General features: G+C 40.8%; 1 protein-coding gene across 2 annotated transcripts in view; it reads right to left on the minus strand.

The window, feature by feature from the left end:
- Positions 1-13,294, minus strand: part of Lyn (LYN proto-oncogene, Src family tyrosine kinase) — a 121,319-nt gene extending 108,025 nt beyond the window's left edge. For both annotated transcript variants that reach the window (XM_027932791.2, XM_027932790.2), the window contains exon 1: positions 13,015-13,294. The gene's annotated coding sequence lies outside the window, so the exon portion shown is untranslated. The remainder of the gene's footprint in view (positions 1-13,014) is intronic.
- Positions 13,295-22,511: the final 9,217 nt, after the last annotated feature.

The following is a 22,511-nucleotide window of genomic DNA, read 5'->3' on the forward strand; positions in this document are numbered from 1 at the left end:
TCCAAAAATGAAATGAGCCACTTTGGGTAACCCCAGTAATATGCCTGTCAGCATGTCCTCCCGATGTCAACTCTGTCACCTGCATGAGAATTACCTTTGAGGGCCAGAGTTCCATGGAGTGACTGTGTAATATGTTCTGTAAATCTCTACATTCTATAAATTTCTGTGATTCTAATGTTGGCCAGCAAGGAACACAGGTGATTCTGAAAGCCCAGTGGTTGATCCTGGACACAGAAGGGGACAAATCACTTGTCAAAGGGTACCCAGAAGAGCTTTTGTTAATGATCCATCAAAGCAACAACAATGTAACATTTAAAAGTCATTCACCAGGGGCTGTGGCTCAGTGGTAGTGTACTTGCCTGTCATGTGTGAGGCACTGTTTTCGATTCTCAGCACCACATACAAGTAAATGAAATAAAGGTCTATCAACAACTAAAATACATATATATATATATATATATATATATATATATATATATATATATGTGTGTGTGTGTGTGTGTGTATATAAAAAGTCATTCACCAAAGCAATGGAGAATTATTTTCTTCTACTAAATTCTTGAAAGTTAAAGTTCAAGATTATTCATGTGTAATGGAATTTAAGGAAAATTACAATTAAGCCCTTCATCAGTAGTTACCTTAATTCATTTAAAAATTTAAAAATAATTGAAAACCATAGAGTAGAAGATACATAGGGACTGGGAGCAGAGCATGTGCTTAGTAGGTGCAAGGCCCTGAGTTCAATCTCTAGCATCATATTACACACACACACACACACACACACACACACACTCACCCACAAAGGCTTACAGACAATTACAAAATTCACCTTACCCTAAAATTTCTTGTTTATACCTCTGACATCTGTTCAACTTCAAACAATTCAAAAGATCAATGTGGTCCAGAAAGACAAAACAACTGTAACTGTGCCACCTTCAATTACTCTGCATTAAAAATTCACTTGAAGCTAGGCATTATGTGACCATTACCAAATGTGATTGTCACTCCCCAGGTCATGAAGCCCCTCCTTATTTAAAATGGATGAAGCTCCAGCCATTCTGGGCTTTTAAATCTTTGCCTTTCTCTTACAGGCAGCAACTGGAAAATTCTTTCTCCCCTTACAAAACCATGTTTGCGCCATCACCAACCAAGACACCCCCCCTTTATTCAATATACATATTGTTTTATAAACGTGTGTGTGTGTGTATTAGTTGTAGATGGGCACAATACCTTTGTTTTTATTTATTTTTATGTGGTGCTGAGGATCAAACCTAGTGCCTCACATGTGTTAGACAAACACTTTACCACTGAGATACAACCCCGGCCCCAAGACCCCTTTATTGCTGCTCACATACATATATATTCACACATACATCTAGGACAACACTGATCACACTCTTGATGTCCCTGTGCCCTCTCTAATACTGCAGCACTTCCCAGGCAAGATGGTGATGCCTCCCCCTTTAGACTTTGAACCTTTCTTGTTCCCTATCTATTAATGGAAGGAAGGAACAGAATTCCCCCATTCCAAGGCGGAAGTGCTCAGTCAAGTAGTAAAATACAGCTCATGGTAGGCAGGCGGCGGCGTATTGATGGAGGCCTCGGCTTCTGGCCGGGCGTGGCGGACCTGGCGGCGGTCCCGGGCCTCGGGCTTCCCGCTCTCCCGAGCCGCCATCCTCCTCTTCTCCGCTTTTCTTGTGCGGGCGCCCCCGTCAGTTGAATATTTGGTTCGATTTCCAAGAACTTTTCGCTTGACCCAAGAGTCAGTGAAAATAGTGGGATCATCACATTTTCCAGAAAACAGCACTGCACAAGTAACATCCACAGGAAGCCTTATATTCCAGAACTTCGAGGAGGCTATGAGTGGAGTTTACACATGTTTTCTTGAGTATAAACCTACTGTGGAAGAAACTGTTAAAAATCTTCAACTAAAATATCTTGTATATGGCTAAAAATCTCATAGAGAGATTTTTCAGTCAACAAGTAGAAGTTCTAGGCAGACGTTCAGATCCATTGCCTGAAATATACTACATTGAAGGTACTCTCCAAATGGTTTGGATCAATCGCTGCTTTCCAGGGTATGGAATGAATACTCTGAAGCATCCAAAATGTCCTGAATGCTGTGTGATCTGCAGCCCTGGATCTTATAATCCCCGTGATGGAATTCACTGCCTTCAGTGCAACAGCAGTCTGGTGTATGGAGCAAAAGCATGCATATAGGACATTATCTTGAATTATTTGGTGGTTTATTAAACATAAAAGTATATTTTTGAAATATTAATATATAATAAATCACTATTATGCTAAAATTAAATAATCAGATTTTACAACAAAAGGTCTCATTGTTTTAATCATAGTATGTCCACATACTTTTAAGTGTGAACATCCTGTTATCTTTATCCATGAATGCTAAACCTACATATGACTTCAGAATATCTCTTGTATCACTGTTTAAAAAATAGTTTTAAATATACTGTATTAGATTAGCCCAGAAGATTTTGCAGGGTTTTAAAAATATGTATCCCATTTTCTTTACTATATATTCACTGGACTCAGGTCACCACGTTTTTTTATAACTTTGATTTTAGCTTATTTCAATCCTTTGATTTAATTTTATGGAAATTTAACTATTCTAGTTCACCCTTTCACAGTTCAAAGCCAGTTTTAAAGCCTACATCTTATTACTGCAGTTGTTAGTCTTTTTAGTGTAAGGCCTAACCCAAACCACATTGTGGGTTTTTAAAACAGTTCAATGTGGCTATCTTTTTATTTTTTAATTTTTATTGTTGGTTGTTCAAAACATTACATAGTTCTTGATATATCATATTTCACACTTTGATTCAAGTGGGTTATGAACTCCCATTTTTGCCCCGTACACAGATTGCAGAATCACATCAGTTACACATCCATTGATTTACATATTGCCATACTAGTGTCTGTTGTGTTCTGCTGCCTTTCCTATCCTCTACTATCCCCCCTCCCCTCCCCTCCCCTCCCCTCTTCTCTCTCTACCCCCTCTACTGTCATTCATTTCTCCCCCTTGTATTTTTTCCCCTTTCCCCTCACTTCCTCTTGTATGTAATTTTGTATAACCCTGAGGGTCTCCTTTCATTTCCATGCAATTTCCCTTCTCTCTCCCTTTCTCTCCTCAATGTGGCTATCTTAAACTTCCATTTTAAAGTCTCTTTAATTACCCTGACATTTCAGAATGAAATGGAGAAATCATTATATTTCCCTAGATCAACATTTGAACTTTCTCAGTAGGGAGACTAAGATATTTCTTTTTTTGGATAATACCTCTAGAAAAAAATCACTCATTAGAACTTTCATTTTATTTACTTCACTATTAAAAATGAGTATTATGTGTTAGTTATTACTGATACCATGACTAATATTTATCTTCTCTCACACAAGGATGTTATATTTGAATTTGAAAACTTACCAAAGGTTTAAGTACCAGGAAAATACATAAATAACTTACAAAATGAACAGTTTCTCAATTTCCTAAATATTTTTTGATTTATTTTTGTATCATCTTTGCTATGGGACATTCCTGTTTTGCTCTTCATATTTCTTTTCTTAAAAGGACACAGATATTTGTACTTACCAAATTACACAAATTGGATGTAGGTACAAGTGGGCAACACATTAACAGAAAAAGTATTAATTATATGCTGGGAACTATTATCCTTGATAAAATAAGTGTATGGTCCAGTAATTAAGTGTATGGCCCAGCCATCCCATGGACAAATATAACCCTGGAATTCTCACACAAATAAAAATGGAAGATAAAAAAATAAAATACAGCTCACCCACTGTGCACCAGAAACAATGCCACTGGAGATTTTTATAATAATAATCCCTAGTGTCTAATAATAATAATTTTATTATACTTACTATTATTATCATTAGGTACTGGGGAATTGAGCCCAGGGGTACTCTTCCACTACATCCCCAGCTCTTTTTATTTTTTTTTAATTTTGAGTCAAGGTCTTGCTAAATTGTTGAGGCTGGCCTCAAAATTAAATCCTCCTGCTTCAGCCTCCTGAGTGTCTGGGATTTATAGCCATGCACTACGGAATGTAGCATTATTATCCTCTTTTAAAGGAAGAAAGGATGAGACTAACTAACTTGCCCAAAGTCATAAATTGGTAAAGCCTAGACAGAAATTCAGATATAACTTAGTAGACCACTTTCTTTGATATATTATCTTTCCTTGTCTCACACAGGCATTGAGCATGGTAGACGTTCAATATGCTGTGCCTGAAATGCAGCTGGCTGCTTGGTTTGAACCAAATATTGCTATTTCTAGTGAAAGTGAGGCTTTTAGTAAACTCTAAACCATAAGAATAATTCCAATGCCAATCTGATATATTCCAGTATATTCTCCTATTTCAAATTGAATGGAAAAGACTAGTAATCCTCCAGAAATGTAGACACCCTACTCCAAATGGCATGTTTCTTCACTAACATTGCCGTCACCAAGAAGTTTTAAGCAAAATTAGGGCAAGATCAACATTATTTAGGGCAGGTTTCAGGTACCTACTTGCAGGTGACCGTTATGTGACTAAGCCTCTGCTTCTCATGACAAATAGCAATAAATGTTATTTCATAGCTCCCAGACAATCTCTGGGGAAGTCCCTTGGAGTCTCTTGCTTAATTACCTTTATAAAGAAGTAAGGGAGTGTCCATGTCTTTTCATTCTTTGGCTACATCATAAATGCTTTGTCATGAAAAAGGCTAGTAAGAAATTGCCTTTTGTTTTAATGGCTTCTCATTAAAAGGCTCTGGTGATTCGATTCATTTATGGGATCAAACCCATCATCGGTATTATTGCCAAGGACTCTCCAAGCCTACCTGTTAAGCCTTATCACAGCTGCCCAGAGCAAGTTGAAGTGGCACTGAGAGATCCCAGCACTGCTCCCTGCACGATCCCATCCTGTCCTTTCTCAGTCAGGTTCTTCTTCCCTACATGTGGGCCTCTCCTTCCCAATTCCCACCAACACATGCAGATTTGTACCCCATTCCTCACGTTGTGTCTGACTCACAGGTGGTACCCCAGGACGCTGTTCAATGGGAGAGCAGTGCCTACAATGAGGAAGTGAGTCCTCGAGCTCAGCCAACAGCACCACAAACAATAACAATAACAATAGCATAGGAAAGAGCTTCTATAGTGAACACTAAACAGAACAGTGGAAGCTTCTTTAAGAAAACATTCTGCGCAGCATGGTGGTGCATGTTTGTATGCCTCTAGCAACTCAGGAGGCTGACACAGGAGGACAGCAAGTTCAAAGCTGGCCTTAGCAACTTAGCGAGGCCCTAAGCAACTTAGCAAGACCCTGTCTCAAAATAAAAAATAAAAAAGAATGGGGATGTGGCTCAGTGGTAAAGGACCCCTGAGTTCAATCCTCAGTATAAAAAAAAAAAAAAAAAATTCTGTTTACAACTTTCCTGGCCCATTAGCTCTCCTAGGGCAGGTCTGCTTAAAATTACAAGTTGGTCCTTTGTATCCCTGAGTTCCTTGTTCATGGGTTCAATCAACTGCAGACAAAAAACCATACAGAAAACAATTGCATCTGTGGCTGGTGAAGCTGCTCAGTAGTACAGCACATGTCTAGCATGCACGAGGCCCTGGATTGCAACCCCAGCACCACACACACACACACACACACACACACACACACACATCTGTACTGAACATGTACAAACTTTTTTTTTTACATTATTCCCTAAATAATACAGTCTAACAACTACCTGCATAGCATTTACAGTGTATTGGGGATTATAAGTAACCTAGAGATGACTTCAAGTGTATGGGAGGAAGCGTATAGGTTATATGCTCATTGTATGACATTTATATAAATACCATGAGCATTCTAGAATTTTAGATCCTCAGGGAATCCTAGAACCAATACCCCAGGAATATCCAGGGACAACTGTATATACATATGAGCATCATTCTGGCCATGCTGATTTCAAAGTTGCCTGATTGCTCCTACAGGCCCCTCTGAAGTCACACAGGCATTTGTTCATTCATTCATTCATTCATTCATGGCACTGGTGATTGAACCCAAGAGTGGGTACTCTACCACTGAGCTACATCCCCAGGCCTTTTTGTTTTTCTTTATTTTGAGACAGGGTCTCACTAAATTACTGAGGCTGACTTCAAACTTATGATCCTCTTGTCTCAGCCTCTCCAGTGGCTCGGATTGTAGGAGTGCACCACTGAGCCCAGCTTAGCTTCATTTCATTGCTCCTTATCCTGCCATTTTAAAATCACAAGTGATACTTTTTGTTTTAAAAATAAAAATGAGGGCTGGGGCTGGGGCTCAGAGGTAGAGCGCCCACCTCGCATGTGTGAGGCACTGGGTTCGATCATCAGCACCACATAAAAATAAATAAAGACATTGTGTCCAGCTACAACTAAAGTATAAATAAATAAATATGTATTTATTTATATATAAATTTTTTTTTCATAAAATAAAATAAAAATGAGGGAGGCTGGGGTTGTGGCTCAGCAGTAGAGCACTCAGCTTGAACATGCGAGGCTCTGGGTTCTATCCTCAGCACTACATAAACATAAATAAATAAAATAAAGATGTTCTGTTCAACCACAGCTAATATATAAATAAATAAATAAATAAATAAAAATAAGGGCTGGGATGTAGCTCAATGATAGAATACTTCTCTATATGTGTTGGGCCTCAGGTTGGATCCCAACAGAGAAAGAGAGAGAGAGAGAGAGAGAGAGAGAGTATGAATGGATGGATGGATGAATGGGAAAAGAATCAGCATTCACCCCCAAATAACCACTATTAAAGCTTCAGTATTGGGGCTGGGATATATAGCTCAGTTGGTAGAGTATCTGCCTCACATACACAAGGCCGTAGGTTCAATCCCAGCACCACCACCACCCCCACACACAAAACATAACTTCAGTATAAATTTTTTATAGAGAGAGCTTATAGGTTGTGTCTTATATATGAATATTTTATTTTAGAAATGGCATCAGAGTATTACTTATCAGTTAATGTTCAGCTTTTAAAAAATTTTTTCATATTAATAAGTATGATGAGTCAGGCACAGAAGTGTACACCTGTAATTCCAGCAATCCAGGAGGCTGAGGCAGGAGGATCACTAATTAAAGACCAGTCTTAGCAACTTAGTAAGATACTGTCTCAAAATAAAATAATTAAAAGGGCTGGATATATTTCTCAGTGGTAAAGTGCCCCTGAGTTCAAAGCCAAGTAACTAAAAAAAAAAAAAAAAAAAAAAAGTATAATTGAATGCTACCTCTGAGGACATTTATAGGTTCTTCCACTGTATGGCTGTATCTTAATTCATATTTGTTTTAACAAACCTCTTTCCTGGACAGGGCTTGTGCAATATCTGTGCTCACTTCTGTATTTTATACCCTGAAAAATGGTGCAGCTCACCAGCCTGGCTCATAGGACTGCTCCAGACTCTGAGAGCCATTGCTCCTTCCCAAGAATTTAATAAGGGGCTATAGCTCAAGTAATTTTCAAAATAGCCCTCAACTATTGTGGTTAGGATCAAGAAAGTATGATATTGCCTGAACATTAAAAGATTGCAAAATATCTACTTAGAGTTTTGCAATCATTTCCATGATGGGGAATTCCAACATGTACATCTTTCTGTTGCTGTTTTTTTAAAAAAAAATCAAGCATGTGGGTGGGGAGAATAGAAGAAAAAGGGGGAGGGAAAGGGCAGAATCATGAACTGAAAATGATTTCTATGCACACATGTTGGGATGAATCCAACTACTATGTATAACCATAAAGCTCTAATAAAAATTTAAAAAATTAAAAATAAAAAAAAAATCAAGTATGGCCACAGTGGCCTTTGCCTGGGAGAGATGTAGACTGGTGACTGTGGATTTATCTCCCCTCTCTTCATTTCTCCCTCCATCCCCCCCTTCTTCCTTTCTGCCTAACAAACGAAAAACGGACAGAAAAGGGGTGATGTGAAGAATGCTACGGGGAAAGCAACTCTGGTGGCCAAGGTGGGGCTGCAGGCTATGACTGGGCATAGGGCTTCAGAGCAGGAGGAAGTATCACTTCCTTGCCCCCTCCTCCCTCAAGCTCCTCCCTCAGGCTGCAGTTCTGTTCTCAAGTGACACAGCTTTCCCGTGGAAAGCAGAAGTGGTCCTCCTTCTCCAGGGGCCCCCTGACAGACAAGCTTCTCCATTCCCCTCCCTGGGGTGGGGGGGGTTAACATTTACAGGAAGAGTGAGGCACCCACAAGGTCCAAACACCAAGCAGACTGGACCTGGTTGCTTCAAGCAGAGGCAGAATGAACACAGACCCATAGACTCCCTATGTACTCTCCCCAGCACCCAAGAGAAGCCCAAAGGCACCTAGCTCCCCACCCAAAGTTTCACCACTATGGATCTGAGGGAGGGAACTTGGAACACATTTTCAAGGAGTTTCCAACCAGTACCATTTGGGGTCAATAAAGTATGACAAGAGGGACTGTAGATGCTCAGAGAGAGGTGAGACTGCTCAAAGCCAGAGCAGCATTTGACTTTGTCTGAAGTACTAACTGTACAAAAAGAAATGAAGCAAACTAAAAGACTCCGAGCTACACACCCACAAAGACTTCTTCCCAGTGTTCTACAACTCCATAAACCAGAATCTAGACCATTAGGAAATTGCTATATTTTATCCCCATTAGTGTCATTTTGTCAGACACCATTGAGCGATCTCAGAATTATGAGTAATGAAGTTATAATAATGAGACTAACTGATAATCTCTTCCCATAATTGGTCAAACTCATGTCCTATCTATTCCTGGTTTGAAAGAAGCTTTGTTAGATGAGAGAAAAAGAGCTGACGAACAGAGAGAGAGAGAAGGGGGAATTGGAAATATATCAAGTGTTAATAAAACACAGTAAAACAAACAACATTTTTGAGAGAGATCTGTCCCCATGAAAACTATATCCTGATTATAAATATGACTTTCCAGAAATCACTTAGTGGCAAATAATGAATGTTGATGGCTTATTCAGTAAGAAGGGAAAATGAAGTGTAGAACAAAAATGAAGAAAAAGTCCAAAAATAAAGAATAAGGGCTATTACAGGTCCCTACACTTGTTACCTTGGACAAACCTATTGCTATTCTAAATTTCAAGAGAATTCTTCCAGCTAATTTAAGGCAAAGATAAGAGAAAGTCTGTGTTACACAATGTCTCATCCCTCACTTGGCAGCTTTCCATGCTAATTTTTACCCTTGTGTGTCTCCCCTCAAATGGGAAATTACTCAAAATAAATTTTAGAAATGATGATAGAATGAACTCAAAGTTTCACAATTTAAAGTATCAGGAAACTAAGCAACTGTAAGTATCTCTGACTATTTAAAAAAAAAAAAAGACTTCCTCTTCCATGAACAAACTTAAAGGATGGAAGGCAATGAATATGTATTATAAGAATATTGGTTTAGAATGATGTCTTGCACATAGCAAATGAGCATACAATGGGATGTGTGTTATACCATGCATTCTATAGGCCCTGTCTTCTAACCTTATATTTTTACTTTGAATGATGCTCTGATTGTTATAACAACCATAGAAAAAGGCTGGTAGGGTTCTTGGAGAAGCACTTTATAGCACTTTTGCCTAATGTTCCTTGGGCATTTCTGTATTAACCAATAAACATCTTAACAGCCACCAAGACAGTCACTAGAGCTGCTTGGAGAGTAGCCACATAGGTGTCACCTTAGCAGTTTTTGGAGATGCCCTACCCATACCCCCACACAGGAGGCTGTGCTGAAAGACACAGAAACTCATTTCTAGAGGGAGAGCTTAAGTGCTCAGCTTAATAGGGGTCTCCTTCTATGTCTTGAGCAGTTACCTACTTGGTTCTGGTAAATCCCCAGTGATAAAAGACAATGACTTCATGATTCCCTATTTCTCCATTTCTACAATATATATTAAATAATAAGTTTGTTTCTTTGCTTTTAAGTACCTATTACAGGTCCAAAGGTAGACAAGAGGGAACAGCCAGAACACACTTACTACACCCAATGGTGCCACTTAGCCTGTGATCTTGAACCAGCTCCTGAATCTCCTTTTCCCTATCTGTTCTGCCAAAAGGTTCAAATGAAGTCAGGGTTCAGAAAACTTCAACACCTTGGAAAAGCATAAGGTGTAGCACCAACACTGTCAAGACCTGTCCAGGAAATATCTGAGGACATGTTTGCTCTCAGTGTGTCCTTGACCAGAGTCCAACTGACCATGGTGGCCCTTCACTGTTTGCATTAATCCATGCATCACAGAGACTTCAGTGCCAGTGAGCAGCAGCAACCATGTCCCATGCCACGGGCATGCATATGCTATATTCTTATTTATAAAATTAGCACAGGTTTGTATAAATGGTCATATGGTTTCATATTGCTAAGTGCCAATTCTACATATTCATGAGAAACAGCTGGAATCTCAGGTGTTTTGGTGATTTATTTCTGAATACAAATACAGGTAGAACTGAAAGACATTGATTTACAACATGATGCCAGACCACTTTTCTGCTTTAAAAAAAAGAAAGAAAAGAAAGCCTCTGGATATACAAAGTCTCTGCATACCTTTGCAACAAAGAAGATCCTAAGATAAAGAGATTGGCCCAACTACCTTATCAGGGGGCATGTTGCTACTCCACAGATACAGCAGAGAAGACCGGTCCTGAACAGACATTTCTATTTAGAACACCAGTGTTGCTCAACAAAGTCCCTCAAATTCCTGGACAGAAAGCTCCCAGAAGGCTTCAAATGCCTTAGGGACTAGCTTTGTTTCATCTCCGGATGTTCTTGGCAGGACTTCCTTCCTTCTTCCAAGTAACCTCTACTGAATACCTACTATGTGCCAGGCACCAGGCTATCATTTTGGACAAGACAGACAAAAGTGTTGTTGTGGAGCTTCCATTCTAGTGGAGAATACAGCCCATAAACATGTGGATGAACCATAGTATGACTAATTGCTGCTATGAAGGAAACACTGGCTCATTCAATGGCCAAATTGGTTTATCTCAAATCACAGCTCCAGTAAACTGTGAAAGAAACCAAACTCAGGTTTCCTGGCTCCTGTTTTCTCTTACCTCACATCCACTGCCCTCTACCCTTCACTCAGCAAGAGGGTCACCCCATTTATAGCCAAAGAGGCTCAGTCATCAAAGGCTCTTGGGATCCAATTAAATTTCTGAAGCCTCAAAATGCTTACTTTCTTACCTCCAAATGAGAATGGAGAAACAACTAGATATCCCCTGCCTCAGCCCATTTCCCATCAGGGTTCACCCTAACCCTGGAAGAATTCCATAAGCTCATGTATTGTCAAAGTCTATTCCTTAAGCAATGCTATAGGTGTTGACTACACAGAGAGAACATCCCTACAGCCCCCTAGGGGCAGAAAACACAAGGGTCAAACATCTTTACTGGCTAGTTCTTAGGGTGCATTGGACTATTGAAACTGCTCTTTCTTTCTTTCTTTTTTTTTTTTTTTTTTTTTTTTTTTGGTACTGGGAGTTGATCCCAAGGGTGCTTAACCTCTGAGTCATATCCTCAGCCCTTTTTATATTTTATTTAGATACAGGGTCTCACTGAGTTGCTTAGGGCCTCTCTAAATTGTTGAGACTGGCTTTGAACTTGAGATCCTCCTTGCCTCAGCCTCCTGAGCCACTGGGATTACAGGCATGCACCACCATGCCCAGCTCTGGGCCTGTTTTGAGACAGTAAAGTCTTCTAGTGTTTATTAAGCAACTTACCAGTAAGGTTAGAAACTAAACCAGACGTATAGTCTTAGGTTTAAAATAGACAAACTGAAGAACCAAGGAGTCTCGTTTTTTTATTAATAGAATTAGTTGCAATAAATAACAATAACAATACCATTTAGGGAATGCCACGTACCTACTAGGGGTTTTCTGTGGAGGTAGGTAGGCACTTGTAAAAGAGGAGAAAAATCAAACAGGGAGTTTCAATAATTGGCCACCTTCATGCACAGCTGGGAGATTGCAAGTCCTATATTCCAACTTGGGTTTCTAAGATAGCGGAGAAGTTTGATGAAAACTCCTCCCCACCACACACACACACACCACGGATATATAAAAATAAAATAAATAATTTTTTAAAAAGTCACAACCATTAGTCCACAGGGCAATGGGGCTGTTGTTAGAAGAAACATTACAAATGCACAGCTTCAAGAAGCCGGCGCAGTCGGTCAAGATATCACAGGAAAGTGGGGACTGGAGCTTACACCCATCCCCCAACGCGAAGGAAAGGCAACCCCTGAATTCTTAAAATAACTCTCGCTTCCTCCAGCCAGAGCGTCGGACTGCTAGGCTGCAGGGGGAGAGGAGCCGGCTCTGTGGGAGAGTGAGCACCAGTCTCCGCCACAGCCGCTCGACGTCACCATCCTCCCAGGGGCCGCTAAGGAGGGCAGTTTTCCGCAGGTCTGAAAGAGGGACCGCTCTGAACCCCACTCCTCACCTCTGGGGCCCCAGGCCCCAGTGGTGAGACCCGATCGCTCAATCCAAGGAGTTCCCCCGGGATCCCGGCTGCGTGCTGACTCGCGTGGACAGGAGCTTCCCCGCGGCGCACTGCGAGTGGACGGAACCGAGACAGCAGCCGGCCCTGGCGCCCTAGACTGGAGGAGTGCGCGGTTCACCCGCCCCGGTGCCCACACCTCCACCGCACCTCTGCGGGAGGGAGCGCTGCTGACACCTGCGGCCACCTGCGGCCGCCCGCGGTCGCCCGCGCCCACGTCCTGTCCCCACTATGGGGCAGGTCACCCACAGGTTTAAAGCATCTGTGTGCTTCCACCAGCGGGGGCGGGCGCTGGGGAGGCCAGGAAGCGGCGCACGGATCTTTGCTGCCGCGGCCCCTGCCGAAGCCCAGGGTCCAGAGCTAAACCCGCAACCCGGGCTACAACCGGTGGTACAGCGCTATCCCACCCAGTCCCTCCAGGCCCCTGCTCTGCCCGCCCCCCTCCCCGAGCTCAAGCCGGAGACTCACCCGCTCACGGTGAAAGTTTCGGGTCTGCGGCGGCGGAGCTCCACGGTGACTTGAGTTCAAAGCTGGGAGCGCGACAGGACAGCCCAGAGGAGCCCTCCTGGTGAGGGGCTGCAGGCAGAGAACGCGGGACACTTGGCCAAGGGGTTGCAGGCTCGGGGTCGGGAGTGACCGATGCCCCGCCTGCAGCGGTCAGGAGGCTGCAGCGCGTCGGGCCCAAAGGCTCCGCCGCAGGGGAGCGAGAGGCAGCGCGGGCCGGCACGGTGGGAGAGGAACTGGCTGTTGCTGGGCTCCACCGAGAGGTCCCAGCTACTTCCTGGTGCTCGGATTTGCATACTGCGCCTGGAGGGCGGGGAAGTGACCGTTTGGTATTTGGTGTGGCCGTCGCGCAGAGCTTTGAAAGCAAAGAAACCTAGCGACCCACCGTGCAACCTGGTAGCCTTGGATCCTACAGTCTGAAGTAGGGATAGACTGAAGGTCTCCCAAGGACCCAAAGGGGCAACGAAAGCTCTCGCATCTCCTTTCCTTTCCTTTCGGATCTAACTGCTCAAAGTGTTAGAAGTGGGGTGCTCCTGTAAGTAGAGGGGGGGCATGCTCTGACCCCGCTCAACGTTTGGAGTTCTCTGGAGAGAAAGAGAGCAGAACTGTTACTAAGGGTCTCATTGCGTTTTTGTTTTTTTGGTTTTTAATCAATACAGAGTAAGTTTCTTAAGAATGTTCACGGACATATCCAGGTCATTCGATGGGGCGGTGGAGGGGGAAGTGGGGATAGCTGTTGAGTTAAATGCCTGGCAAGTACTAAAAATTTCTGAGAGCCTCAGTTCCCTCCCTAGAAAATGAAGAGAAGAACGCTTAACTCTCATGAAATGCCTTGTGTAGAGGGCTCACATTACCTAGGGTGCTGTAGTTGAGGCTAACTCTGCATGCCTACAGGTATCCCAGCGCTTGGCACATAACTCATGCCTAACCAGTGCTTGCTGAAAGAAAGAATGGACTGCATATTCAAGCTCATGTTTCAACTGGATAAATGCCATTTACACATCCCAAACGTACAATTAGGCTCAGTCACTGTGGATGCCCACTTGTTCCAAGCCAGCTCCTGTTTCCTGGGATCCTGGGATTGTACTACTTTGTAGAATTTACAAGGAAGTGACTGGGACACCATAGGAAACTTGGCCTTTGTACTAATAAGAGCAAACCCTTAAGGCTAGATGAGTGCCAGACACTGCTCTAAAGGGTTGCTTTCTTTTCTTAACAATGTTCTTAAGAGGTTGGCCCCACCTACAGTCCAACTGGTCAAAGCAGCCACCTTGTACCAAATCCCATATAGCAAATCATTTGTTATTAGTAAAGGAGTACAAAAATTTGCCTACCGCAGTCATTTAGGCTGTATATTTTGATGTTTTGGGCAACCATGAAAGTGGTCCCATAAGATTATAAAGAAACTGACAAGATTTCTGATACCTTAATGACATTGTAGTCCTGCAACATTGTAGCAAAAGGCAATACTCAGATGTTTGTGATGATATCGACCAACCTGCTCTGCAATTATGTACAGCATAAAACACCTGATAATGATAATAAATAACTATGTTGTGGTTTATGAATATACTATATTATTATTATTATTTTAGAGCATAAATTTAGGAAAAGAAAAGTTGACAGTGTGCTCTGTTAGCCAACACCAGCTTTCTCCATCTGATGTTTATGTCTTCTTTTTAAATATTTTTTTAGTTGTTGGTAGACCTTTATTTTATTTATATGTGGTGCTAAGAATCAAACCCAGTGCCTCACACATGCCAGGCAAGTGCACTACCACTGAGCCCCAGCCCCAGCCCCTTACCACATCTCTTGATTGCATCAAGAGGCCATGTCTAGTGGTTGACCTATACCATCCAGGTTTGAGTAAGTTCACTCTGATTTTCACACAAAGACAAAATCATGTAATGCTGTACTTCTTGGGACATGTCCCCATTGCTAAGCCACACTTGACTATACTTCCTTAAATGAAAAGAAAAAAAAAAAAACAGGATATCTACACTTATAATGGTCACTGGTATGTAGTCAGTTTTTTGCTAAAGAGTAGTGGGTGGATTATGTTGGGAAGGTGATGAGCCTATGAGTTAAATCTATCAAGGATCCTGTGAAGCAGTTCATTACCTGGGGTCCATATCTTGTACTTTTCTTTAGAATAATCTTTCAAATACTTTGCCTTATCTACCACTACCAATGAGTCCTTGAGATGCTGGCTAAAGGCATGTGGCAAAAAATAACAGATACAAAATATCTTCTGTATGTTAATCTACCTTGGAAGCCCAGTTCTGCAGTGTAAACCTGTAAACCCAGTGATTTTGGAGGCTGAGACAGGAGGATCTCAAATTCCAGGCTAGCCTTGGCAATTTAGTGAGAGAGACACTGACTCAAAATAAAAAGGACTGAAGATGTAACTTAGTGATAAAAGCACCTCTAGGTTTCATCCACAATATAAAAAATTAGAAAAATAAAAGAAAAGAAAATATCCATCTGGAATGTTGTCAGTGTTTTTGGTAAAATGTCTCAGAGTAAGGAATAAAGCACCAACCACACCTGAGCTTGCACCCAGCTCCCCTGCTTTACCTCCTCACATGCAAGCATCCTACCTAAGGTTTTATTCTTATTTTGAAGCAACAACCATTTCCCTTCACACTTCTCAAGCTCTATTCATATATCTTGAATACGGATTTTCCATATATCTGTCTTTTCTCCCTACGGTCCAACGAAAGTCCCATTTCTCAAGAAAGCTTTATTTAAAGTTTTTACTAGTAGCCTTTTTTTTCTAGACATTTATATTACTTATAGCAGGCAATTCATTTAAAGTAGACCCTTTTAAAGTTTAGTACTTTGGCATTGTTCACCTTTTTTTCATGTGTAGCCTTCTCTTCTCAAATACTAGTAAATAGCCAGGCATGGTGTCACACACCTGTAATCTGAGCTACTTTGGAGTCTGAGGCAGGAAAATCACAAATTCCAGGCCAACCAAGCCAACTTAGGGAGACCCTGATTCAAAATAAAAATAAAAAGGGCTAGGGATGTAGCTCAGTGGTAGAGCCCCTCTGGATTCAATCCCCAGTACCCCAAAGCAACAATAAGAACAACAAAAACAAGTAAATAGTAGCTCTTCTTTGGGAAGACACTCCTTCTTATACATACTTATTTCCCACTGTGCATCCTCAAAGTTCTGCAGAAGGCTTTAAACTACTCCATTAATATCCACTGAACGGTTAATTGATTGGCTGATTTGTCCAAACAGTATTCTCTAAAGTGAGCCCCGAATGGAATGATTGGAGGCAGGATGCAGATCAACAAAGGCTGCCTTGACAGGTCAGGCAGGACTTTAAAGAAAAAAAAAAAAAAGGAATATGACTGACAGGATGGAGGAGGAAGTGTGGAAATGCACGGCTATGAGCAGTGTTTCCTCATTTTGTAGGTACTGTATTTGTGAATTCACCTACTTCCTATATTTTATTTATAAGCCCAAGATCAACACTAGCCTGCTCATTTGTAGACATGCATATTGCAGAATAGTGAAAATGTTGAGTCTTCCATTCTCCATGCTCCCAGCTAAGATGAGCAAGATGATACTCTGCCTTTTTAATTTCTACTTTCATACTGTAAACAAGTATCTTTTTTGAAGTTGACGTGTTGCCATGTTTTCCACCTTTTTGTGCCTTTTAAGATTGGTGATTTTGCTGTTGGAAATGGTCTCCAATCGTAGCACTGAATTTCTATCTAGTGTTCCCAGGCACAAGAGGCTGGGATGTGCCTTATGGAGAAAATATGTGTGTTAGATAAGCTTCACTCAGGCATGAGTCATAGTACTGTTGGCTGCGAATTCTAAGTTAATGCAGTATGTTAAATAAGATATTATTAAGCAGATACATACGTAAAACAATGTTAGGTATCAATAAGTTAATGAAAACGTTGCAGCCAGAGATTCATAAGAACCTAATTCCATATTTCTCTCTAGGAGCAATGGCTCGGGATTTACTAATTCAGTGCTCACAGTAAGTTCATAGAACATAACATAGAACACAAATAATGAGAATCAACTATGAGAATATCCCATCATCTATTGGCAGGAAAATGAAATGACCTCAAGAAACTTCTCTTGTATGTGATGACCATTCATCCTCATCACATGCCTGATCATGGTGCTTGCTTCTGTTAGAATAGGGCATTCTCAATGTATCCTTTCACATCACCTGATGTCCAGCCCATCCCACTGCCACATTGTGAACTCTCCCTGGTGCCACTGCCATTCTTCTGGGAGCCACCCTCTAGGGGTCCAGACTCCTAAGGCCAGTGCAGGGACTCTTGAGAATTTTTGCTCAAGCTTTCTGGCTTCCCTTTGGGGAAGACAAGATTGATCCAAAGAGTCTTCCTCTGACTCTTGCCAACATATCCACAAGCCCCAAGTGGCCCAAATAGGAAACAGAACAGAGGTGCTCAACCCTGGCAGCAGGTTAGAATCAGCTGAACTGCTAGAATATGCCCACGTCCAGGCCTTATGGAGGCCAATGAAATCAAAGTCAATGGAGGGGAACCCATCAGAGATTCTCAGGCTCCATAGGTACATGTGAGCAGCCAGGAGTGAGAACCATAGTCAAGTGCAGTGGCACACACCTGTAATCCCAGCAGCGTGGGAGGCTGAGGCAAGAAAACTGCAAGTTCAAAGTCAGCCTCAGCAACTTAGTGAGACCCTAAGCAAGTTAGTGAGTCCCTGTCTCAAAATAAAAGCTAATGGGGATGTGACTCAGTGGTTAAGCACCACTGGGTCCTGGGTTCAATCCCTAGTACCAAAAAAATAAATAAAATAAAAAGATTGGGAACCACTGGCAAAGAGTCTCAACCAAACATCTTGGGAGAGTATGGGGTATATTTACCAAAAATTAAAAGGAGGGGAATGTCAATATATATGTCACCAACATTCCTAATAAAATAAAAAAAAGTCCTCATCTGAAACACTGGAGACTAATATATTAAATATTATATAATATATTAAAACACTGGAGACTAATATATTAAAAGTGGGGAAATTCTACAAATGATATAAGCGTGTCAAACATTTTACTTAAACTTCAACCTTAAGTGCATTAATTTACTGCCAATGATTCGTGTAAGAATGAGGTGTTTCCTCTAAGCATGAGGTGTTTCCTCTAAGCATGAATCCTGAACTTGGCACTCTGTCATTTTGGTTACCTAGAGCACATCCTGATACCTTATCTCTGATTTCCAATTGCAGATTTGCTGAAGTAGGGGAAGAGGCTGTAAAGCCATCTCTTCACACGATCTCTATTGTTTCACCTCTGCTTCATTCTGCTAATTTAGCAGAATTATTTGCATTTACCATTTTCCTATGGCTGTTTCCAAATATTCAATTTGGTTTTATATAGAAACAACTCTGTCACTCCTATTTTTTAAGTTTATAGTTATTAAATTGCCTGTTTGCAATACAGTCACATTTGGCATTGGAAAAAAAAGAATGACTTTGGAAAGAAGTATTCCAGAGAGTACATGGCTCACTTTGCTGAAAGAAAGGAAGCAGTCTTTTGTTGTTATTTGTTTTAAATATATATATATATATATATATATATATATATATATATATATATATATATATACACATTAAAAAATATATATATATACACATTAAAAAATATATATATATACACACATATATGTGTGTGTGTGTATATATATATATATATATATATATATATATATATATACATTTTTACCTGTAGATGGACACAACACCTTTATTTTATTTTATTTATTTATTTTTATGTGGTCCTGGAGGATTGAACCCAGTGCCTCACATGTGCTAGGCAAGCTCTACCGCTGAGCCACAACCCAAGCCCCTATTTGTTTTACAAAGGGAATTGGAAGCACTGGTTTGTGCAAGTTTTGTTAGAAAGAAGATAATCTTAGTGGCTTTCTCTCATAACCACCACCAGCCAGACACTGGGCAGGTAGTTTTATTTTAAAACCTCAATCCTCATAACCATGCTCTATTTTCCTCCACTTTTCAGATAGGAAAGCCTCACAAGGGGCAAGTGGCTTGCCCAAATTCACCTCACCAAAGTGAATGGGTTGGGTTTGAACCCTGTTCTTTCTGACATCAAAGCTTGTATCCTTACATTGCAATGACTTCTATGAAGTTCGACTTCTCTGCCCGAAATACCAGAAAAACGGCATGGCATTCCCAAAAGCAAACATGGTAAAATCTAGCTTGAGTCCTTCTCAATTCTTTGCCATTGTAAAGGAATAAACAAGCTACCGGATCAATAAATTATTAAAATGGAGCCAAATACTAATGGTAGTAACAATAATAGCATAATTACAGTTTGAAACTTATTTTACAACAAAGTTAATCTGACATTCAATGATATGTCAAGTTGTGCTGTGTAGTAATTAGACCAAAATAGTAGATTGCTCATTAAGAATTGTCTCATACAGTCAGATTAGAGATTTCTGGTGTCTGCTAGGGAATGTCCAGAAGGTAAAAGGGAACATCACTGTGACTTCATTTCTGCTTCTTTTTAAAGGAGAGGCTGGGACCAGTTCCACCTCCCTCCACCTTTTACTGTTCAGCAAGGATGTCCAGCTCCTCAAATCAAGCTTGACTCAGATCCTAGTATGTGCTCTGTACCCAGTTTGAATTCTGAAAGTGCCAAATCTGTTTTCTAGGTGGACTTTATGGTGTCTGGGAACTCATGTTTGAACTTGTGATGTCGACATAATTTCAAACTTACAGGAAAATATTTTAAAAATAGCACAACCAGGCAAAATGGCGTATGCCTGTAATCCCAACACCTTGGGAGGCTGAGACAGAAGGATCATGAGCCTGTACCAGCAACTTAGCAAGGGCCTAAGCAACTCAGCAAGACCCTGTCTCTAAACAAAATATAAAAAAGGTCTGTGGATGTGGCTCAGAGGTCGAGTTCCCCTGAGTTCAATCCCCAGTACTTCCCCCTCAAAAAAACACAAAAATCATGTATATCCTTCAGATTCTCTATTTGTTCACATTTAATCAATTTGTATTCATGAGCACATATTCTGTTTCTTTCTCTTTCTCCATCTATGTATAAATTATGTGGACTCTTGTATGACATTTACAGACATAATGATTCTTTACCTCCTTAATACTTCAGTGTATATTTCTTAAAAATTGATACACATTTATCAATAAACTAACATGAATGTGACAATTAAATTATAAATCCTATTCAAATATTGGCAATTGTCCTAATAATATGCTTTATAGTAAAAGAAAATTGCAGTTGACACTTTGCATTTGATTTTCATGTTTCTTTAGTTTGTCTTTAATTTATAACAGATCTGTCTTTGTGGTACATGATATGATATAAGCATTTGAACTGTGGGGCACTCGACCACTGAACCACATTCCCAGCCCTATTTTGTATTTTATTTAGAGACAGGGTCTCACTGAGTTGCTTAGTGCCTCGCTGTTGCTGAGGCTGGCTTTGAATTTGTGATCCTCCTGTCTCAGCCTTCTGAGCTACTGGGATTACAGGTATGCACTACCATGCCCAGCTAGCATTTTCAAAAGAACATAGACTAGTTATTTTGTAGAATTCTCTGTTTGGGCTTATGTGATACTTCCTCATGACAGCGTCAGGTTATACCTTTTGGTTAGCATTACTCTGGTGTGCTGTGTTGCTGTATTTTGGATGCAGTGTATCAGGAGGCACAGGGGCTCTATCTCTGCCATCATTTGTGAGGTTAACTTTGATCACTTGGTTAAAGGCATGTCTTCTCAATTTTTCTGCTCTGAAGTCACTGTTTTTCCTTTAATAAGTCATCAATATCTTGGGGCTGGAGTTGTGGCTCAGTGGTAGAGTTCTCATCTAACACGGGTAAGGCACTGGGTTTGATCCTCAGCACCACATAAAAATAAGTAAATAAAAATAAAGGCACTGTGTCCACCTACAACTAAAATAATATTTAAAAAAATAAGTAACCAATATCTTGTAGGGAGGTAATCTGATACTGTAAGTTTCCTGTTTTTCATCAAACCTTTGCCCACTAATATTAGCATCCATGGATAATTCTTACCTGAGTCAAAGATGACTGTGCTGATGGTCAAATGGTATATTTCAGTCATTTCTGTGTCACTATAATCAATATACCCGACAAGAAAACTTAGAGAAGAAACGTTCATTTGGGCTCATGGTTTCAGAGGTCCATTCCATGGTGAATGAACTCCATTGCTCAGAGCCCAGGTGAGGCAGAACAACATGTCAGAGAGGAACGCAGCTCAGGCCCTGACAGCCAAGAAGCAAAGAGAGTGCTTCTCTCACCAAGGACAAAATATAAACCCCCAAAGTGCCCCCAGTGACCTGCTTCCTCTAGCCACACCCTACCTGCCTACAGTTAACCACCGAGTTAATCTATTCAAGCGGATTAATGATTAATTAGGTGAAAGTTCTCATAGTCTAATGATTTTACTTCTTAACATCTTGCATTGTCTCACACGTGAGTTCTTAGGGGCCACCTCATATCCAAACCATAACATGCTATATGCATGATTTTTTGAATAAAAAAAAACTTTCTGCAATTGGATTTTTGTCATTCAAGGGAAGTATTATGAAGATATGAGGCATCCCCCAAAAGCTCATGTATGAGACGATGCAAGAAAGCTTAGAGGTAAAATGTTTGGGTTATGAGAGCCTTAACCTAATTAGTGCATTTATCCTCTGATAAGGATTAATTGGGTGGTAACTGTAGACCGGTAGGGTGTGCCTGAGGGAGGTGGGTCACCGAAGGCATGCCTTTGGGGTTTGTATTTGTCTCTCTCTTTCCTGGATTCAACCCCTAATACTGCAAAAAGGGGGGAAAGAGAGAGAGAGTAGAATGTATTTTAAAAAAAGGGGGAGAAAGAGGGTATCATGTATGTATACATTATAAAGTAATAAAGTAAGGACTGAAAAAATTAAACCTGTGTTACCAGGGAAAATGAGGAACTTTAGCACAAATGATTATAGATACTAGGGAACTGATTTTTTTAAAAAAAGAAAGAAAATTCATAGAAATCTTTAGGCTACAGAAAAGTGTTAATAACTATTATACAATATTATTTATGCATACATTACTACCAAACAAAATTTTTCAAACATTGACTGAGTATTATTTATTAAGTGGAAAAGGTATCCAGGATCAAATAGGATTGGGGAATTTGAATTGAACGTAGTGTCACAGAGCTCTGGCTAGCAAAGTGATGTTGTGGATCTTGGTGAAGACGCTAAGTGTGTGTTTGTCCCAACAGGTTTGCCAAGGTAATGGGTGTGCTGAGAGATGCCCTGGGGACCCGCAGGGGAAAACACAGCCCTTCATGTGAATAGAGCCCTCTCAGAGCCACCTACTGAGATGGTTCAACTTCAGAAATGCTTGATGTTCATAAACTGTTGTCTTGCAGCAATGTCTCTGCGGACATCCCA

Source organism: Marmota flaviventris, chromosome 15, assembly GCF_047511675.1.
Source record: "Marmota flaviventris isolate mMarFla1 chromosome 15, mMarFla1.hap1, whole genome shotgun sequence".
In the NCBI taxonomy this organism is placed as follows: Eukaryota; Metazoa; Chordata; class Mammalia; order Rodentia; family Sciuridae; genus Marmota; species Marmota flaviventris.